Here is a 13,641-nt window from a genome sequence, read left to right on the forward strand (position 1 = left end):
ACTTGTCTATATTGGTGTCCTAAACATGTCAGTTCACACTTCGCACATGCAAAACAGATGAAACTCAGAAAACAAAAACAGCAACTCATGACAAATGACAATGTTCGATTGAATTGGTTGACACAATAACCAATCACAGCCACTGATTTCCAGGTGCTACTGCCTCACCTTCTGGGTGGGTTAAAAAGATTGGAATGCTAAGAAATTGACCCGCTACACTATCTCTTCGTCTATTCAAAGAAGTCAATATTTGTGAGCACACACCTGGGTTATTAATGCAAATGTGATGAAAAGTGTCCTTTTCATAAAGCATAAGTATGCTATGTTTACTTTTATTATTATTATTATTACTACGGGCTACTCCTGGAGTCCTTAGACTCATCGAGGGAGGCCCTAAACATCATGTTCACACAACTGCTCAACATTCTCACAGTATCTATCATATCTTGCCTTGAACTCTCTCACTGTCACTCTGGCAGCTTATTCCACTCATTTACCACTCTAAAAGTAAAGAACCCAGCTCTAACACCCCCTTCTAACCACGTTCTTGCCCAGATTCCATGGGTGTCCCCTAGTTCTCCCACTACCAGTCCTGATCTCAAAAATATCATCTGAATTAATCCTATAGAATCCTTTTAGCAATTTGAATGTCTCAATTATATCTCCCCTCTTCTGCCAATCAACTAGTTTCTGCAACCCACAAATCTTCAACCTGTTCTCATATGGTTCATTCCATAGACCTGCTATCATCTTAGTCACTCGCCTCTGGATCTTCTTCACCTCCTCCCCATCAAGAAGGAACCGAGGTGACCAAATCTGGGCACAGGAGTTGAGATGAGGTCTTATCAGGGCTCGGTACAGAGGTACAATAACTTGCTTGTCTCTGCTCGTCAAGGTATTTTTCAACAACCAAGTGAGTTGATGAGCTGATTTAGCTACTTTCGCAATGTGCCTCCTAAACTTCATCTCCCTATCCACCAACACTCCCAAGTCCCTGGCCTCATCAATCTCTTGGAGTACAGTTCCACCAATGTGGTATACTGCTGCTAATCTTTTCACTCCGAAATGCATAACCTTACATTTTGTCACATTAAATTGACATCCATTCTCCTTAGTCCAGAACTCCAATCTATCTAAGTCATCTTGCAAGACTTTGACATCTTCTGCATTCACTATCGCCCTACCCAACTTTGCATCATCAGCGAACAAATGAACTGTCCCACTTAGACCCTTCCCTATATCGTTAATGAACAGATTAAACAGCAGTGGTCCAAGAACAGAACCCTGTGGCACACCACTAGTCACAGGCTGTCTTTTGGACTCTACTCCTGAATAAACTACTCTTTGATATCTCTCCATCAACCACCCAGCTATCCATCTCACCAACCCTATATCCATTCCCATATGTTGTAGTTTACGGATTAGAATTCCATGTGGTATCCTGTCAAATGCCTTTGCCAGGTCCAGCAGTATCACTGTAAACCCATTTCCCTTATCCAGTTCAGCCGTCACCTTGTTATAAAACTTGAGCAAGTTACTGAGGCATGATCTACCCTTCACAAAGCCATGCTGTCCTCTGTACAGTATCTCATTTTCATCAATCCATTCCTGTATTTTTCCCTTGACTACTTTCTCCAAGACCTTGACAACGACTCCTGATATGCTGATCGGTCGGTAATTTGCAACCATAGTCTTGGATCCTCCTTTATGCAGTGAAACTATTTTCCCCTCTTTCCACGCCTTCGGGACTAAGCCAGACCCGAGACTCAGATTAAACAACATGGTCAAGGGCACTGATAATTCATTAGCCGCTTCATGCAAGACCCGTGCCGGTATACCATCCAATCCCACAGATGTATTCACATTAAGGTTCTGTAATAGACTATTCACCTCCACTTCATTCATCACAATTCCCATATAAACTAATGGTTCCTTCATTTTTTCAACGTCACCACCTGGATGATATACTTTTGCAAAGTATATCGACTGGTTCAGTGAACTCTTTACCATCGTCATTCCTTAAAATCATTTCGCCATGTACAGTTTTTTTCTTGCTTGCAGCATATTGAAAGAACTGTTTGGGATTCTCTTTTGCTTGCATAGCTAGTTTCCTTTCATAATCGGCTTTTGCTGTTTTTACCACAATCGTTACCCTTCTGGCCTGCACTTTATACCGTTCGTGTGCCTGCAGGTCACCCCTTTCTTTAAATTCCCTCCATAGTTGTTTCTTTTTTTGCAGCTCAAGCTTAATGGTGTTATTCATCCATTTAACCCCTCCTTGTTTCACTATTCGGACCTTAGGTATACAATCAGCCATAACCTCCTGTAAATGCTCTTTGACCACTTCCCATGCTCTATCGACGTCCTGCCCTTGCAGTTGTACATGCCATGGCACTGATCCAAGCAATCTCCTAAGCTTGTCATACTTGCCAGCGCGGTAATTCCACATATACCCTGTCTTAATCACAAATTGCACACCTTTAGCCACCTCCCAGGTGATCTTATGATCACTTATGATCACTCTTATCACAAGACCTTATGATCACTCTCACCAATAGGTGGCAACATGGTCATATTCATTACAGTCAAATTCTCAGATACTATTACCAGGTCAAGCACTCTCACACCCCTAGTATTTTCAATTACATGCTGTTTCAGATAGTTATCTCTTAATAATTGAATAAAATCCATTTCCTTCCTCACATGTGTCCTCTCCTCCTTCCAATCAATGTTACCATAGTTGAAATCCCCCATAATAATTACCCTCCTTCCACTCATTTCATCAATTTGTTTATGCATACCATCTCCACCATCTATTCCATCACCTGGTCTATAGCAGCACCCAACTGTATATTTTATTCTGCCAGTGTCAGGAATCACATAAAGTTTCAGGAATCACATAAAGCCAGAAAACAATTAGGGAAGTTTTTAACAGGAATAAATACAAAAATATAATATTGGTGATACTGCTATTTCCCTGGGTGTGCACCACTCACCTAGTGCACCCTGAACATATGCTCCTGATATATAGCAACAAATTTGTCATTCAAAATATTCCCTATCCTATTTTTAATTTCAAATTAGTGCCAGTTCAAATGAAATTAAGTTCACAAATATTTTCTTTCAGTAGCATTATTTATTTCAGTGCTAGAGCATAAATATCCTAATACTATAATCTCCTTTTAAATTAGCTTTTTTTGTTATTCTTGCAAAATTCAAATGTAATGGTAAATAAAATATCTTACACTAGGCAAACCGTACTTGCGATCATTATGCTTAGAGTATTGAATACAGTATTATTCTACTTTAATAACCTACATAAAATGGCTACACTGCAATGATTTTGTGTTTCTGAAGAAGTTTTCTATATTGAAACACTTGTTTCAATCTTCTTTTAATCTCTTTTAATTGTTTGTTAATCTTCTTCAGTATAATAAACTACTGTCTACTTTCTTTTCCTCCAAGAACAAAACCTAATGGTGAATTTGGGGTGAGGAGGCAGTAGAGGTGACTGTCCTCTCTAATACCTCTGAACAATAAAATATGAATTTTCTGTTAAAGAACAAATCGCATCTCTATTCATTTTTAATTATAATACAAAATTAAAATTTTGAAATAATAGTGTTAGTGAACAAACTGAGAATGGTGTGAGACCATCACCCTGCTAATTGGAGGCCAAGTGGCTTGAAAAAGTTCCATGTTTGGTCTCTAGAGCAGGATTTTCAAGACTACGTAAAAATAAATAAAAAATAAGAAAAAGAATATATATATATATATATATATATATATATATATATATATATATATATAAGTGATAAAAATGGGTGGAAAAAATGCTTAGCCCACTCACAGTAAAATGGTAAAAAAAAGTATACCTTATTATTAAAATACTAAATAGGTTTACTAATAACCTTTCATGGGTGGGAAGCAAAAAATAACAGAATAAATAAAAAATGTAATAAATGTTTTTCAGTTCCCATATCACACACAAAAAATTGGACAAATAAAGCCATCTTGGCCAACTATTGGAACAGAACTGTCCTATATTGAGTCAATTACAGAAAGAGCAAATGAATCTGTAAAATAATTTCAGTCCCCTTCTTTCACGTGGACAGTAATATGGATATTAGCATACTTCACACACCAAAGAACAAGATAAATTAAAGTGCTTTTTTTTTTTATTACATACTAGTCGATGTATGTAGGGGGGCTCCTTCAAATGCAGTTCCCCCTCCCCTTTCCTCTCATAATTCTCTCCCTGACAATTGCAAAACTTCAGCATATTTGCTGAGATATTTTTTCACTTGTTTACAAAGTAATTATATTTGACAAGAAATTATATTCCTACTTCCTTTACCCAAATTTATTCATCCCACGATGAGTCCCTGGACTCCATGGAGGTGTCACGTAATAATAAATGCAAGCAAACAAAGTTTGCATGGCGAAGTATCTTCAGACTAGGCAACCTGTATATAGAAATTGTTGACTTCACACCAGTTGCCCATAATACAAAAACATTATGGGAAAGAGCACTACGTAGACCGGTATTGACCTTGATTGAGATCTCGTAAGTGAGAACCAGGCGCAGAAAGATACCAAGATGGAATTCATGCAGAAGTCATATATTTTTCATATACTAACACTAAAAAGGTATATTACACTTGAGTAAAGGATAAGTAAGAATATAATTTGCCTGTATTTCGAAACCACATGAAAAAAACTTTCATCAACTATCTCTGATGCAGAGTATTTTAATAATAAGGTAGACTTTTTTTTACTATTTGTATGTGGAAAATAAATGACTTATGCATTGATTCAACTTGGGTATTTTCCTAGGTCTAGCTCCCACTTTGGAGATCTCAATAAAGGTCAAACAAGTCAAGGTAGGGGCCCTTATCATAATGTTTCTGCATTATGGGATACTGAGCAACAGATTCTATATTCAAGTAGCCTAGTCAGGAAGTTATTTTATGCATAAATGTTGCTTACACTTGAGTAAAGGATTAAGCAAGAATATAATTTCTTGTGAAATATAAATTATTATTATTATTACCACCTCAAAACTCATGGAGTCAAAAACACATCTGGGAGGTCCTTTTATCACACACACAGCTCATCATACCATGTTTTAAACACATTCAAACTCTTGCAGACACCACATTCTCAGGCAAGACATTCCAATCATTCACAACTCTGCACGAAAAAAAACCTGCCTCTCACTCCCCTACTCACACCCTCTTTATACAGTTTCCAGGGATGACCTCTGGTTCTCCCCTGATCTCCCACTATTCTTTGTAAAACTTCTCCAGCATTGATCCTATAACAACCCCTTACCAACTTGTAGGTCTCTATCATATCTCCCCTTTTCCTTTTGTCCACCAGACTCTGCAAATTACATCTTCTCAATCTTTCCTCATACTCGACATTCCAGAGGTCAGAAACTACCTTAGTCAGTCTCCTTTGGACCCTTTCCAACATCTCTTCATCCTTCTGAAAACCGGTGACCAAATCTGGGCAAAATAGTCCATGTGTGGCCTAATCAAAGCCTTATACAATGGAACAAGAATCTCCCTACTTCTACACGTCAATGTCCTCCGCATCATTCCCAGAAGTCTTTGTGTTGTCTTCACAATTTTGGCGATGTGTCCCCTAAATTTTAGATCGTTATCCACATCACCCCCAGGTTTCTTATTTCCTCTACCTCCAACAATATATTCTCACCCAGCATATCTTCTGCATCCCATCTTTGTTTTCAAAATTTTAAAACCTTACATTTTGCAACATTGAACTTACAACCCCATTTCCGTGCCCAATCATTCAATCCATTCAAGTCTTCCTATAAGGCCACAACATCCTCACTACTCTTTATGGTTCGTCCCAACTTTGCATCATCCGCAAACAACTGAATATCTACATCCAAATCTTCACCTATATCATTAATATACAAGTTAAACAGTAATGGACCTAAAACACACCCCTGAGGCACTCCACTAGTGACTTTCCTTTTCATGGATATCGCTCCCCCATACACAACTTGTTGATTCCTATCAGATAGACAGTCTTCCATCCAATGCACCAATCTAATATCCAACTCCATCTGCTCTAGTTCGAATGTTAACCTATCATGAGGTACTCTATCAAAAGCCTTTGCAAAATCCAAGTATATTACGGTGTATCCTTTTCCTCTGTCCAAGGAAGCAGTCACTTTATTATAATAAGCAAGTATATTACTAAAACATGACCTCCCTTTAATAACTCCATGCTGTCCATCAAAGATAATACCATTGTTATCAACCCAAATCTGGATCCTAGTTCTCACAAGCTTCTCCAACAACTTAACCTCAACACCTGACACACACAGATAGGCCTATAGTTTGATGCTTGAGTTCGATCACCTCCTTTATGAAGTGGCATAATCTTGCCCTCCTTAGGAACTTGAACAAGTGCAAGACTCATTAAAAAAATATGTCAGGGCAGGCATCAACTCCCTGGCACATTCTTTCAGAATACGTAGTGATATATTATCAAATCCCACACCCTTATTAACATCTAGTTTACTCAACTCCCCATACACCTCTTGCTCACCTACAGTCAGTCTCTCCTCCCCATCGCCAACTGCTCTCTATCCCTCCATGAAGTCACATTCACAAGATTGCAAGATCTTTACCACCACACATTCTGCATCAGCTGTCTTTATACCATTTTCTCCAATCAATGTCATCCTTCCATAATTATTCTTTCTTTTTCTGGCTACATATCGAATGAACTTCTTAGGATTCTTTTTGGCTTCATTAGCCAACTGCAGTTCATACCTCTCTTTAGCTACCCTCACCAACCAAGTCACTCTCCTTGCTTGGTCTTTGTAGACCTCATGGAATTGGTTATTTCCACTTCTCTTATGCTGCCTACACAATGCCCTTTTTCTCTGTATCGCATGCTTAATCTCTTTATTCAACCACCTCATACCCACCTTATTTAACCTTCTCACCCTTGGAATACATTTAGATATTACATCTACTAAACAGTTTTTGAAACCCCCCAAGCTGCATTGATCTCTTTTCCAGCTAACTCCTCATTCCATGCTACACCCTCAAGCTGTCTCCTGAGCTCTTCATAATCACCCCCCCCCCTTGTAGTTCCACATATACCCTTTTCTCAGAGAGGTCCTCGCACTGCTGGCAACCACTTCATGGTCACTCTTACCAATTGGTGGATGATTTGACACCTCATTTACAATTACATCCCCTGATGAGATGACCAAATCCAAGACCCTCAATCCTCGCGTTACATACTGTCTGAGGTAGTTATCCCTCAAAAACTCAAAAAACTCATTTTCTTTACTTCCAGTTGCTATCTCATCATTCCAGTCTATATTGCCATAATTAAAACCATCCATAATGAACACCATTTTCTTATTTACTTGGCTGATCTGATTTGATTGTACATTTCATTATCACCACCATCCACATTACCTGTTCTATAACAACATCCCACCAAGTATTTGATTCCATTCACCTCTATCTCACACCATACTGCCTCAAAACCACTGGCACTATTTCCCTCTTGCATCTCCATTTTATATGCATATAACTCTTTCTCTATCATCAATAGCACTCCCCCTCCCTTTTGCCCCTGTCCTCATGAAACCCATGATCCCCTTCCATCTCTATTCCTGTCAGGATTTCATCCTCTTCTAACCATGTCTCACTTATTCCGACAATCTTTGGGTGAACAGACACAATTAGTGCAGCCATTTTATCTGCCTCATTTCTGGATCTACAGCTAGTTCCACTGATACTACCACTCACTCGATGTGATCTCTCCATGCTCGACTGGGGGCCATTTCCCTTTCTGCTTCTTCATTTTAAAACCATTTTCAATTCCAACTGTTTCCTCTTGATCCTTGGTCATCCCATTCCTTTCCTGGCTACATATGCTCACCTCCTGTTGGAGAATCCACCTTTCTCGTGCTGTGTATCCCTGTCCACCCTGAGCCTCCCCGTTTCCCTGCTCCTCTTGCACACCCATTCTGTCATTTTCTATACTCATACCACTCACTTCCACATTCATAACCACCGCTTCAATCTCTCCTGTCTTTCTCTCCCGCTCTTCAACATCAATTCCCACTCGATCTGATTCATTCTCTCTCTCTATTCACTTCGCTACCTTCCAGCAGCAGTCTCTCCAAGCGACTCACACCATAACCACTCAAATGCAGTCCATCGCTCCCATACAGCTCACTTCATCCCTCAAACTCATTCCACACATTAACAAACTGTACTCCCGTCTCCTCACACATTTCGGCCAGCATATCATTCGTAATCCTTGCTCTCCGCCTCATTTCACCACTGTCATACCTAGGCGACATGCTAACTGCCCTTCCTGTCACACTCTTCTCTTTTATCCTTCTAAGCAGCCTCCTGATATCCATTCTGACACACTCTTTGTCCTCTCTCAAATCATTTGTACCTATTAACTCTTTTGCTCGCTCCTGCCTCATATCCAATACCTCAATCACTCTACTCATTTTAGCACCTGGAAAGCATACCTTGTGCATTCTATCCTCCAGCAAACCTTTAATAATGGAGTCGCCATACAACGCCACTAGCTCATCTTTCGTTAACTCTTTCATGCTATCATTATTTATTTTAATAGTTTTTATCCAAATTTTCTTAATTTCATTCCGCATCCATTTCATTTCTTGCCTCATCCAATCCAATTCAACTTCCGAAGCTTATGTATACAACATTAGTTGTGAAAGGTCTTGAAGCTTAGAAGTACTATGAAATGTATCTGAGGAGGCAGAAACATGAAATGCACTATCACCAGGCACAACAATGGGAGATATCAGGTGAGTGCGAGGGTCATTTAATATAGTATAGAAGAAAAGGGCATACAAAAGTGGGAAAAAACTTGAAAGGAAACACTATCACATACAGAAAAATCACCACAGAAGAAATAGGCCACTTTATTACACAGGATAGTAAAGGATGACAGAATGGTATTTTCTAAGTAGGCCTGTATGCCCACACTCATGATCAAATGCATTGAAAATATCAAGCATGACTAAACAAGTTTCTCCAAAATGGTTTCATGGCATATATCCAGAGGTGGGGCTGGGGAATAAGCAAGGCAGTCTGCTGTGGATCAACACTAATAGAATTCCTACTGATAAAGATGTTCACTGTTAACGACCTTCTCCATTACTTTAGAATGACCCAAACTGAGACCTTTCAGTCGACAGTTTGATGGTAGGTTCCCTCCCAATAAGGGAGGGACTGAATGCAGGTATCCTTTCTCTTGACAGATGTGAGCAAAAAAGGAAAACTACACTCACTCAAGATCATTTACTAGTTAGGAAAAGCAAAATGAATCCAAGATTGTCTGCTGTCGATTTAGAGACTTGACAGCTCGCAGAATTAATATTTCTGACAAAGCAGTCTGCCAAAGATTGTTGGAAGCAGGGAGGACTGCCCATAGACCAGAAAAGAAACAACTGCTGATTAAGCAGGAAAGAGGCTCCAGTGGGAAAAAGTGTACAAAGATTAGACAGTCGAGAAGTAGAAGAAGGTCATATTCTCAGATGAGAGCCATTTCTTTGTTCAAGGAGAGCGAGTACCCTATGTTTCGAAATCAGCAGCTGAGAAGGCATCTCCAGCCCAAGTTCAAAAAACTCCTAAACACCCAGCTAAAAATGTTCTGGGGTTGTTTTACACATAATGGTGCAGGATCACTTGTGCATGTTGACGATATGATGAAAAGTGACTAATACATAAAAATTAAGATTAGCCCACATAACCAGAAAGACAAAACTCATTTTCCTACAGGATCTCGCTCCATGTCACACTTCAGAAATAGTGAAAGTTCCTCAAAAATCAAAACATTCAATTGCTTCAGTGTCCAGGTAACTCTCCTAACATAACCCAATAGAAAATTTGTGAGCCATAGTGAAAAAGAGACTTGGAAAATGAAATTGCGATACAAAGAATAACTTAACACAATCCATTATAAAAGTATGGTTTCAAAAATGAGGAAATAATAAAACTGTATTCTTCATTGGTAGAATCCAAAACTAAACGAATTAATGAACTTATCAGGAACAGGGGAGGACATATAAATTGTTAAGTAATGTTGGAGTTTAATTTTTGTACTTATTTTCTTGCAAAATTAAAACTTTTCTGTAATGCCAGCAGCATCAGAAATAAAGAAGAATTTTTAACAGGTCAGCCTGACCTGACAAATTATCAGCATCTAAGATACTTGGTTGACAGAAGGTATAGAGATAAAATGTAAGGATGAATGTATTTTTAGGAAGTATAGAGAAGATACGATGGGAGAGGGATATTACTAATAATAGCTGAAGAACTGTAATCGGCAAAAGTTAAAGAGGATCTTAGGAAGAAAGTTCACATTTGAAGCTATCTGGTGAGAGACAGAGGCCAATAGCACTCAAAATTTTTATTGCTGATTTCTGCTACAGACCAAGGGGTGCCCAGAAAGATGTGTCCAATCTATGTCCACATAATTGGAGGGAAGAAAAGGTACAGGACAGGATGGAAACAAATTTATACAGTTATCTAAGATAATTACCTGACAGAGCATGTGAATGGCTGGGAACAAAGGTTTCTGAGTGCTGAATCTGATAACATCAGAAGATGCATTCATAACTGAGGTAGGCAATTCTGCCTCCAATAAGGAAAAGTCGGCATGGAGTTGCTAAGCATGCAGATTCATGAAAGCCAGCAATTATAATAAACTCAGGAGGCAGATGGGAATAGTGTAATGGCATAAGAAGCCACAAGAGAAGAATGACATTAGTACACTAGAAATGATCAGTCAGGAGGCTGTTTGAAAGAAGCAGTATATCATTTATATGAATGATTTGGAATGACAATCTGACTAAGACTGATATCAAAATTGAGGTAGACAAAATAAAGGTACTCAAAGCATACTAAGAAATATCAATATGAATATGACAGCGAGATTGGATGGCATGTCAGTCCATGTGTCTTAAGTCTCAGCTCTGGCAAGGTTTCAAGGGAGTGGAAAGCGTGCTAGATAATTCATTACATAAAGGAGGGTCCAAGACAGAAGTAGCAAATTACAGACCATTAATATTTAATGAGTAGTGATTAAGATATTCAAAAAATAGTTTTTGAATATCTTAAAATGGTTAATAGTATAAGTCAGGAATGGTTGGATAGGAATATGATACTCTTATTTCACAACAGGAGTATCATATTCCAATGATACTCCTATATGGAATATAATACTCATATATCACAAAGATGTGCTCTCCTGTGGACAGCAGTTTTGTGAAAAATAGATAAATAGATACTGCCTAATTCACTCACATTTATGCAAGAGCACAGCTGGATAAGGGAAATGGCAACACCATAATGCTGCTGGATTTTGCAAAGGCATTTGACAGAATGTTGCAAGAAAAAACTATTACATATCTTGGGAATAAATAGGAAAGGATATGAATCTGGTGGCAGGGATGACCAACAGACACCAGAGTGTAGTATTATGGTGAAGTAGAATCCACAGAGTAGGATTTGGGATCTGAAGAGTGATGGTCAAGAGACCTGAAGGTACAGTACAAAAGCTGCAAAGACTCCATGCTATACCAAGGTGATACTTAAATTGATGAAAGAACATTATTGAATTAATAAGGATGGAAATATACATAGTGAAGTAAATAAGAGCTATCACTGGAAGAGTATGAGGAATACCAAGTAAAATGTATGGCTGTAGGGTCATCTGAATAAATACCCATCCTTAAGATGATCCACGCTTATGATGCTACAATTGCTCACACAATGATTTCAGTGACATGACGATGCCACGAATCAACTGATGTGCTGCATTCGTGAACTCAGTTTATTTATAATGTTGTTGCTTGCTATTTCTTTCTACATTTTGGTGTTTTGGTGTGAATTATAAACTATATAACTATTATTTTACTGTTATTCTCATAGAAAGGCTTAAACGTTGGTTATACATGATTATTAATTAACTTAAGAAATTCACAATGTACACTAGAATATAAATTAAATTTTAATATATATTTCCAATATTTCGGCAATGTTACGTTGTCATCTTCAAAGGAACTTAAAATAAAGATATGTGCACGCAGGCACTACACATAGTAAATGAGGACAAAGCGAGGAAGCTATTATTCCTTCTAAAAGTCCTGATGGTGCCTCCTAGCGAGCTATGTAGGTATTCTTGGCCGTTGGGCTGAAGGTCTCCTGATGTACGTCTCCCAAATTTGGGGCAGTCTCATGCAACCGAATTTGTTGAGGTTTGGCATGTTTCTTAGGGTTGAGGCTGATTCCATGAAAAGTCTTTCAAATTTGAACTTGCTACGGTATATTATTGTGGCTTTCTTCCACCATATTCTGTGGCGTGCATCCAGAGCATGGTCTACAAGACCAGAATGGCTACAATGGTGAAAACGGATGTAGTCCTTGTGTTCTGAAATTCTGATATTCGCTGTCCTGCCTGTTTGGCCAAAGTAAGACAGCTTACAGCTGCAAGGGACCTGGTATACACCAGGAAGGTCTAGGGGAAGTGGTTGGTCTTTAGTGGAGCAGATAAGGGATGCCAATATTCAATTTTTTGGATTTTTTTGGGAGGGGGGGGGGGTAGCCATTGGCTGAGAAAGTGTTGAGGATGTGATTTAGTTCAGTGGTTAGGGCATTGTCATTTGAATAGATTAGTTTAGCCCTGTTGTATAGTGTCTTAATAACTCCATATTGTTGGGGGGGGGGGGATTGTTGGTGAATGTATCTGCCTGTATGGGTGGGTTTTCTATAAACTGAGAAAAACCAAGGTTCCATCAGGCTGGCAGGTGACTAGTGTGCCTATGAAAGGGAGGCTGTTGTTTTCCTTTTTTTCCAGGGTGAACTTGATTCTGGGGTGTTGGTTGTTTAAGTGTGTTAAGAAGGAGAGGAGTGTATCAGAGCCATGTGGCCAAATAGCGAACACATATAGTTGGTTTCTGTGGGGCAGAGTTTAAGGCTTTCTCTTCAAAAGTCTCCATAAAGAAGTTGGCCAAGGGTGGGGAGAGTGGAGAACCCATGGCTGTCCCCTCTATTTGTTTGTAGAATTTTCCCTGCCAAACGAAACAGCCTGAGTTCATTGTGAACTGAAATAGGGATGAGATATCAGGAGGAAATTTAGCTTGGATTAGCTCTAAGGTTTCCTTGAGTGGGACATCTGTGAATAAGGAGGAGACATCAAAACTGACCATTATATCAGTATGTTGGAGTGTAAGTTTTTCTATGCTGGCTTTGAAGTGGGCTGAGTTTTTTTATGTATGATGGTGTGTTGCCACTATAGTGTGCGAGCGCATTGGCCAAATGTTTAGCTAATTTGTATGTGGGGTGGGGGAGGGGAATCAATGCCATCCACTACGGGACGTAATGGCATATTTTCTTTACATATTTTTGGGAGTCCATATATACAGGAGGTGATGGGTATAGAGTTAAATGGTTTTAATCTGTTAGTAAAGGCTAAGTGACCTTCTTAAGGTCACTTCTTAGCTGATTTGTGATTTGGTGGGATTGTATTCAATATGGAGGTAAGTAGCCTGATCTAATAAGAGAGCATTAAGTTTTTTTGTTTTTTTATGTT

At 38.9% G+C, this 13,641-nt stretch overlaps 1 protein-coding gene across 3 annotated transcripts in view; it reads right to left on the bottom strand.

Annotated features, from left to right (window-relative positions):
* Window positions 1–13,641, bottom strand: part of LOC150102912 (uncharacterized) — a 536,005-nt gene that overhangs the window by 444,476 nt on the left and 77,888 nt on the right. The gene's annotated exons all lie outside the window — the stretch shown is intronic.

This window comes from Typopeltis vanoorti, chromosome 9 (genome assembly GCF_054136105.1).
Source record: "Typopeltis vanoorti isolate ZY-2024b chromosome 9, IOZ_Tvanoo_1.0, whole genome shotgun sequence".
NCBI classification, from domain to species: Eukaryota; Metazoa; Arthropoda; class Arachnida; order Uropygi; family Thelyphonidae; genus Typopeltis; species Typopeltis vanoorti.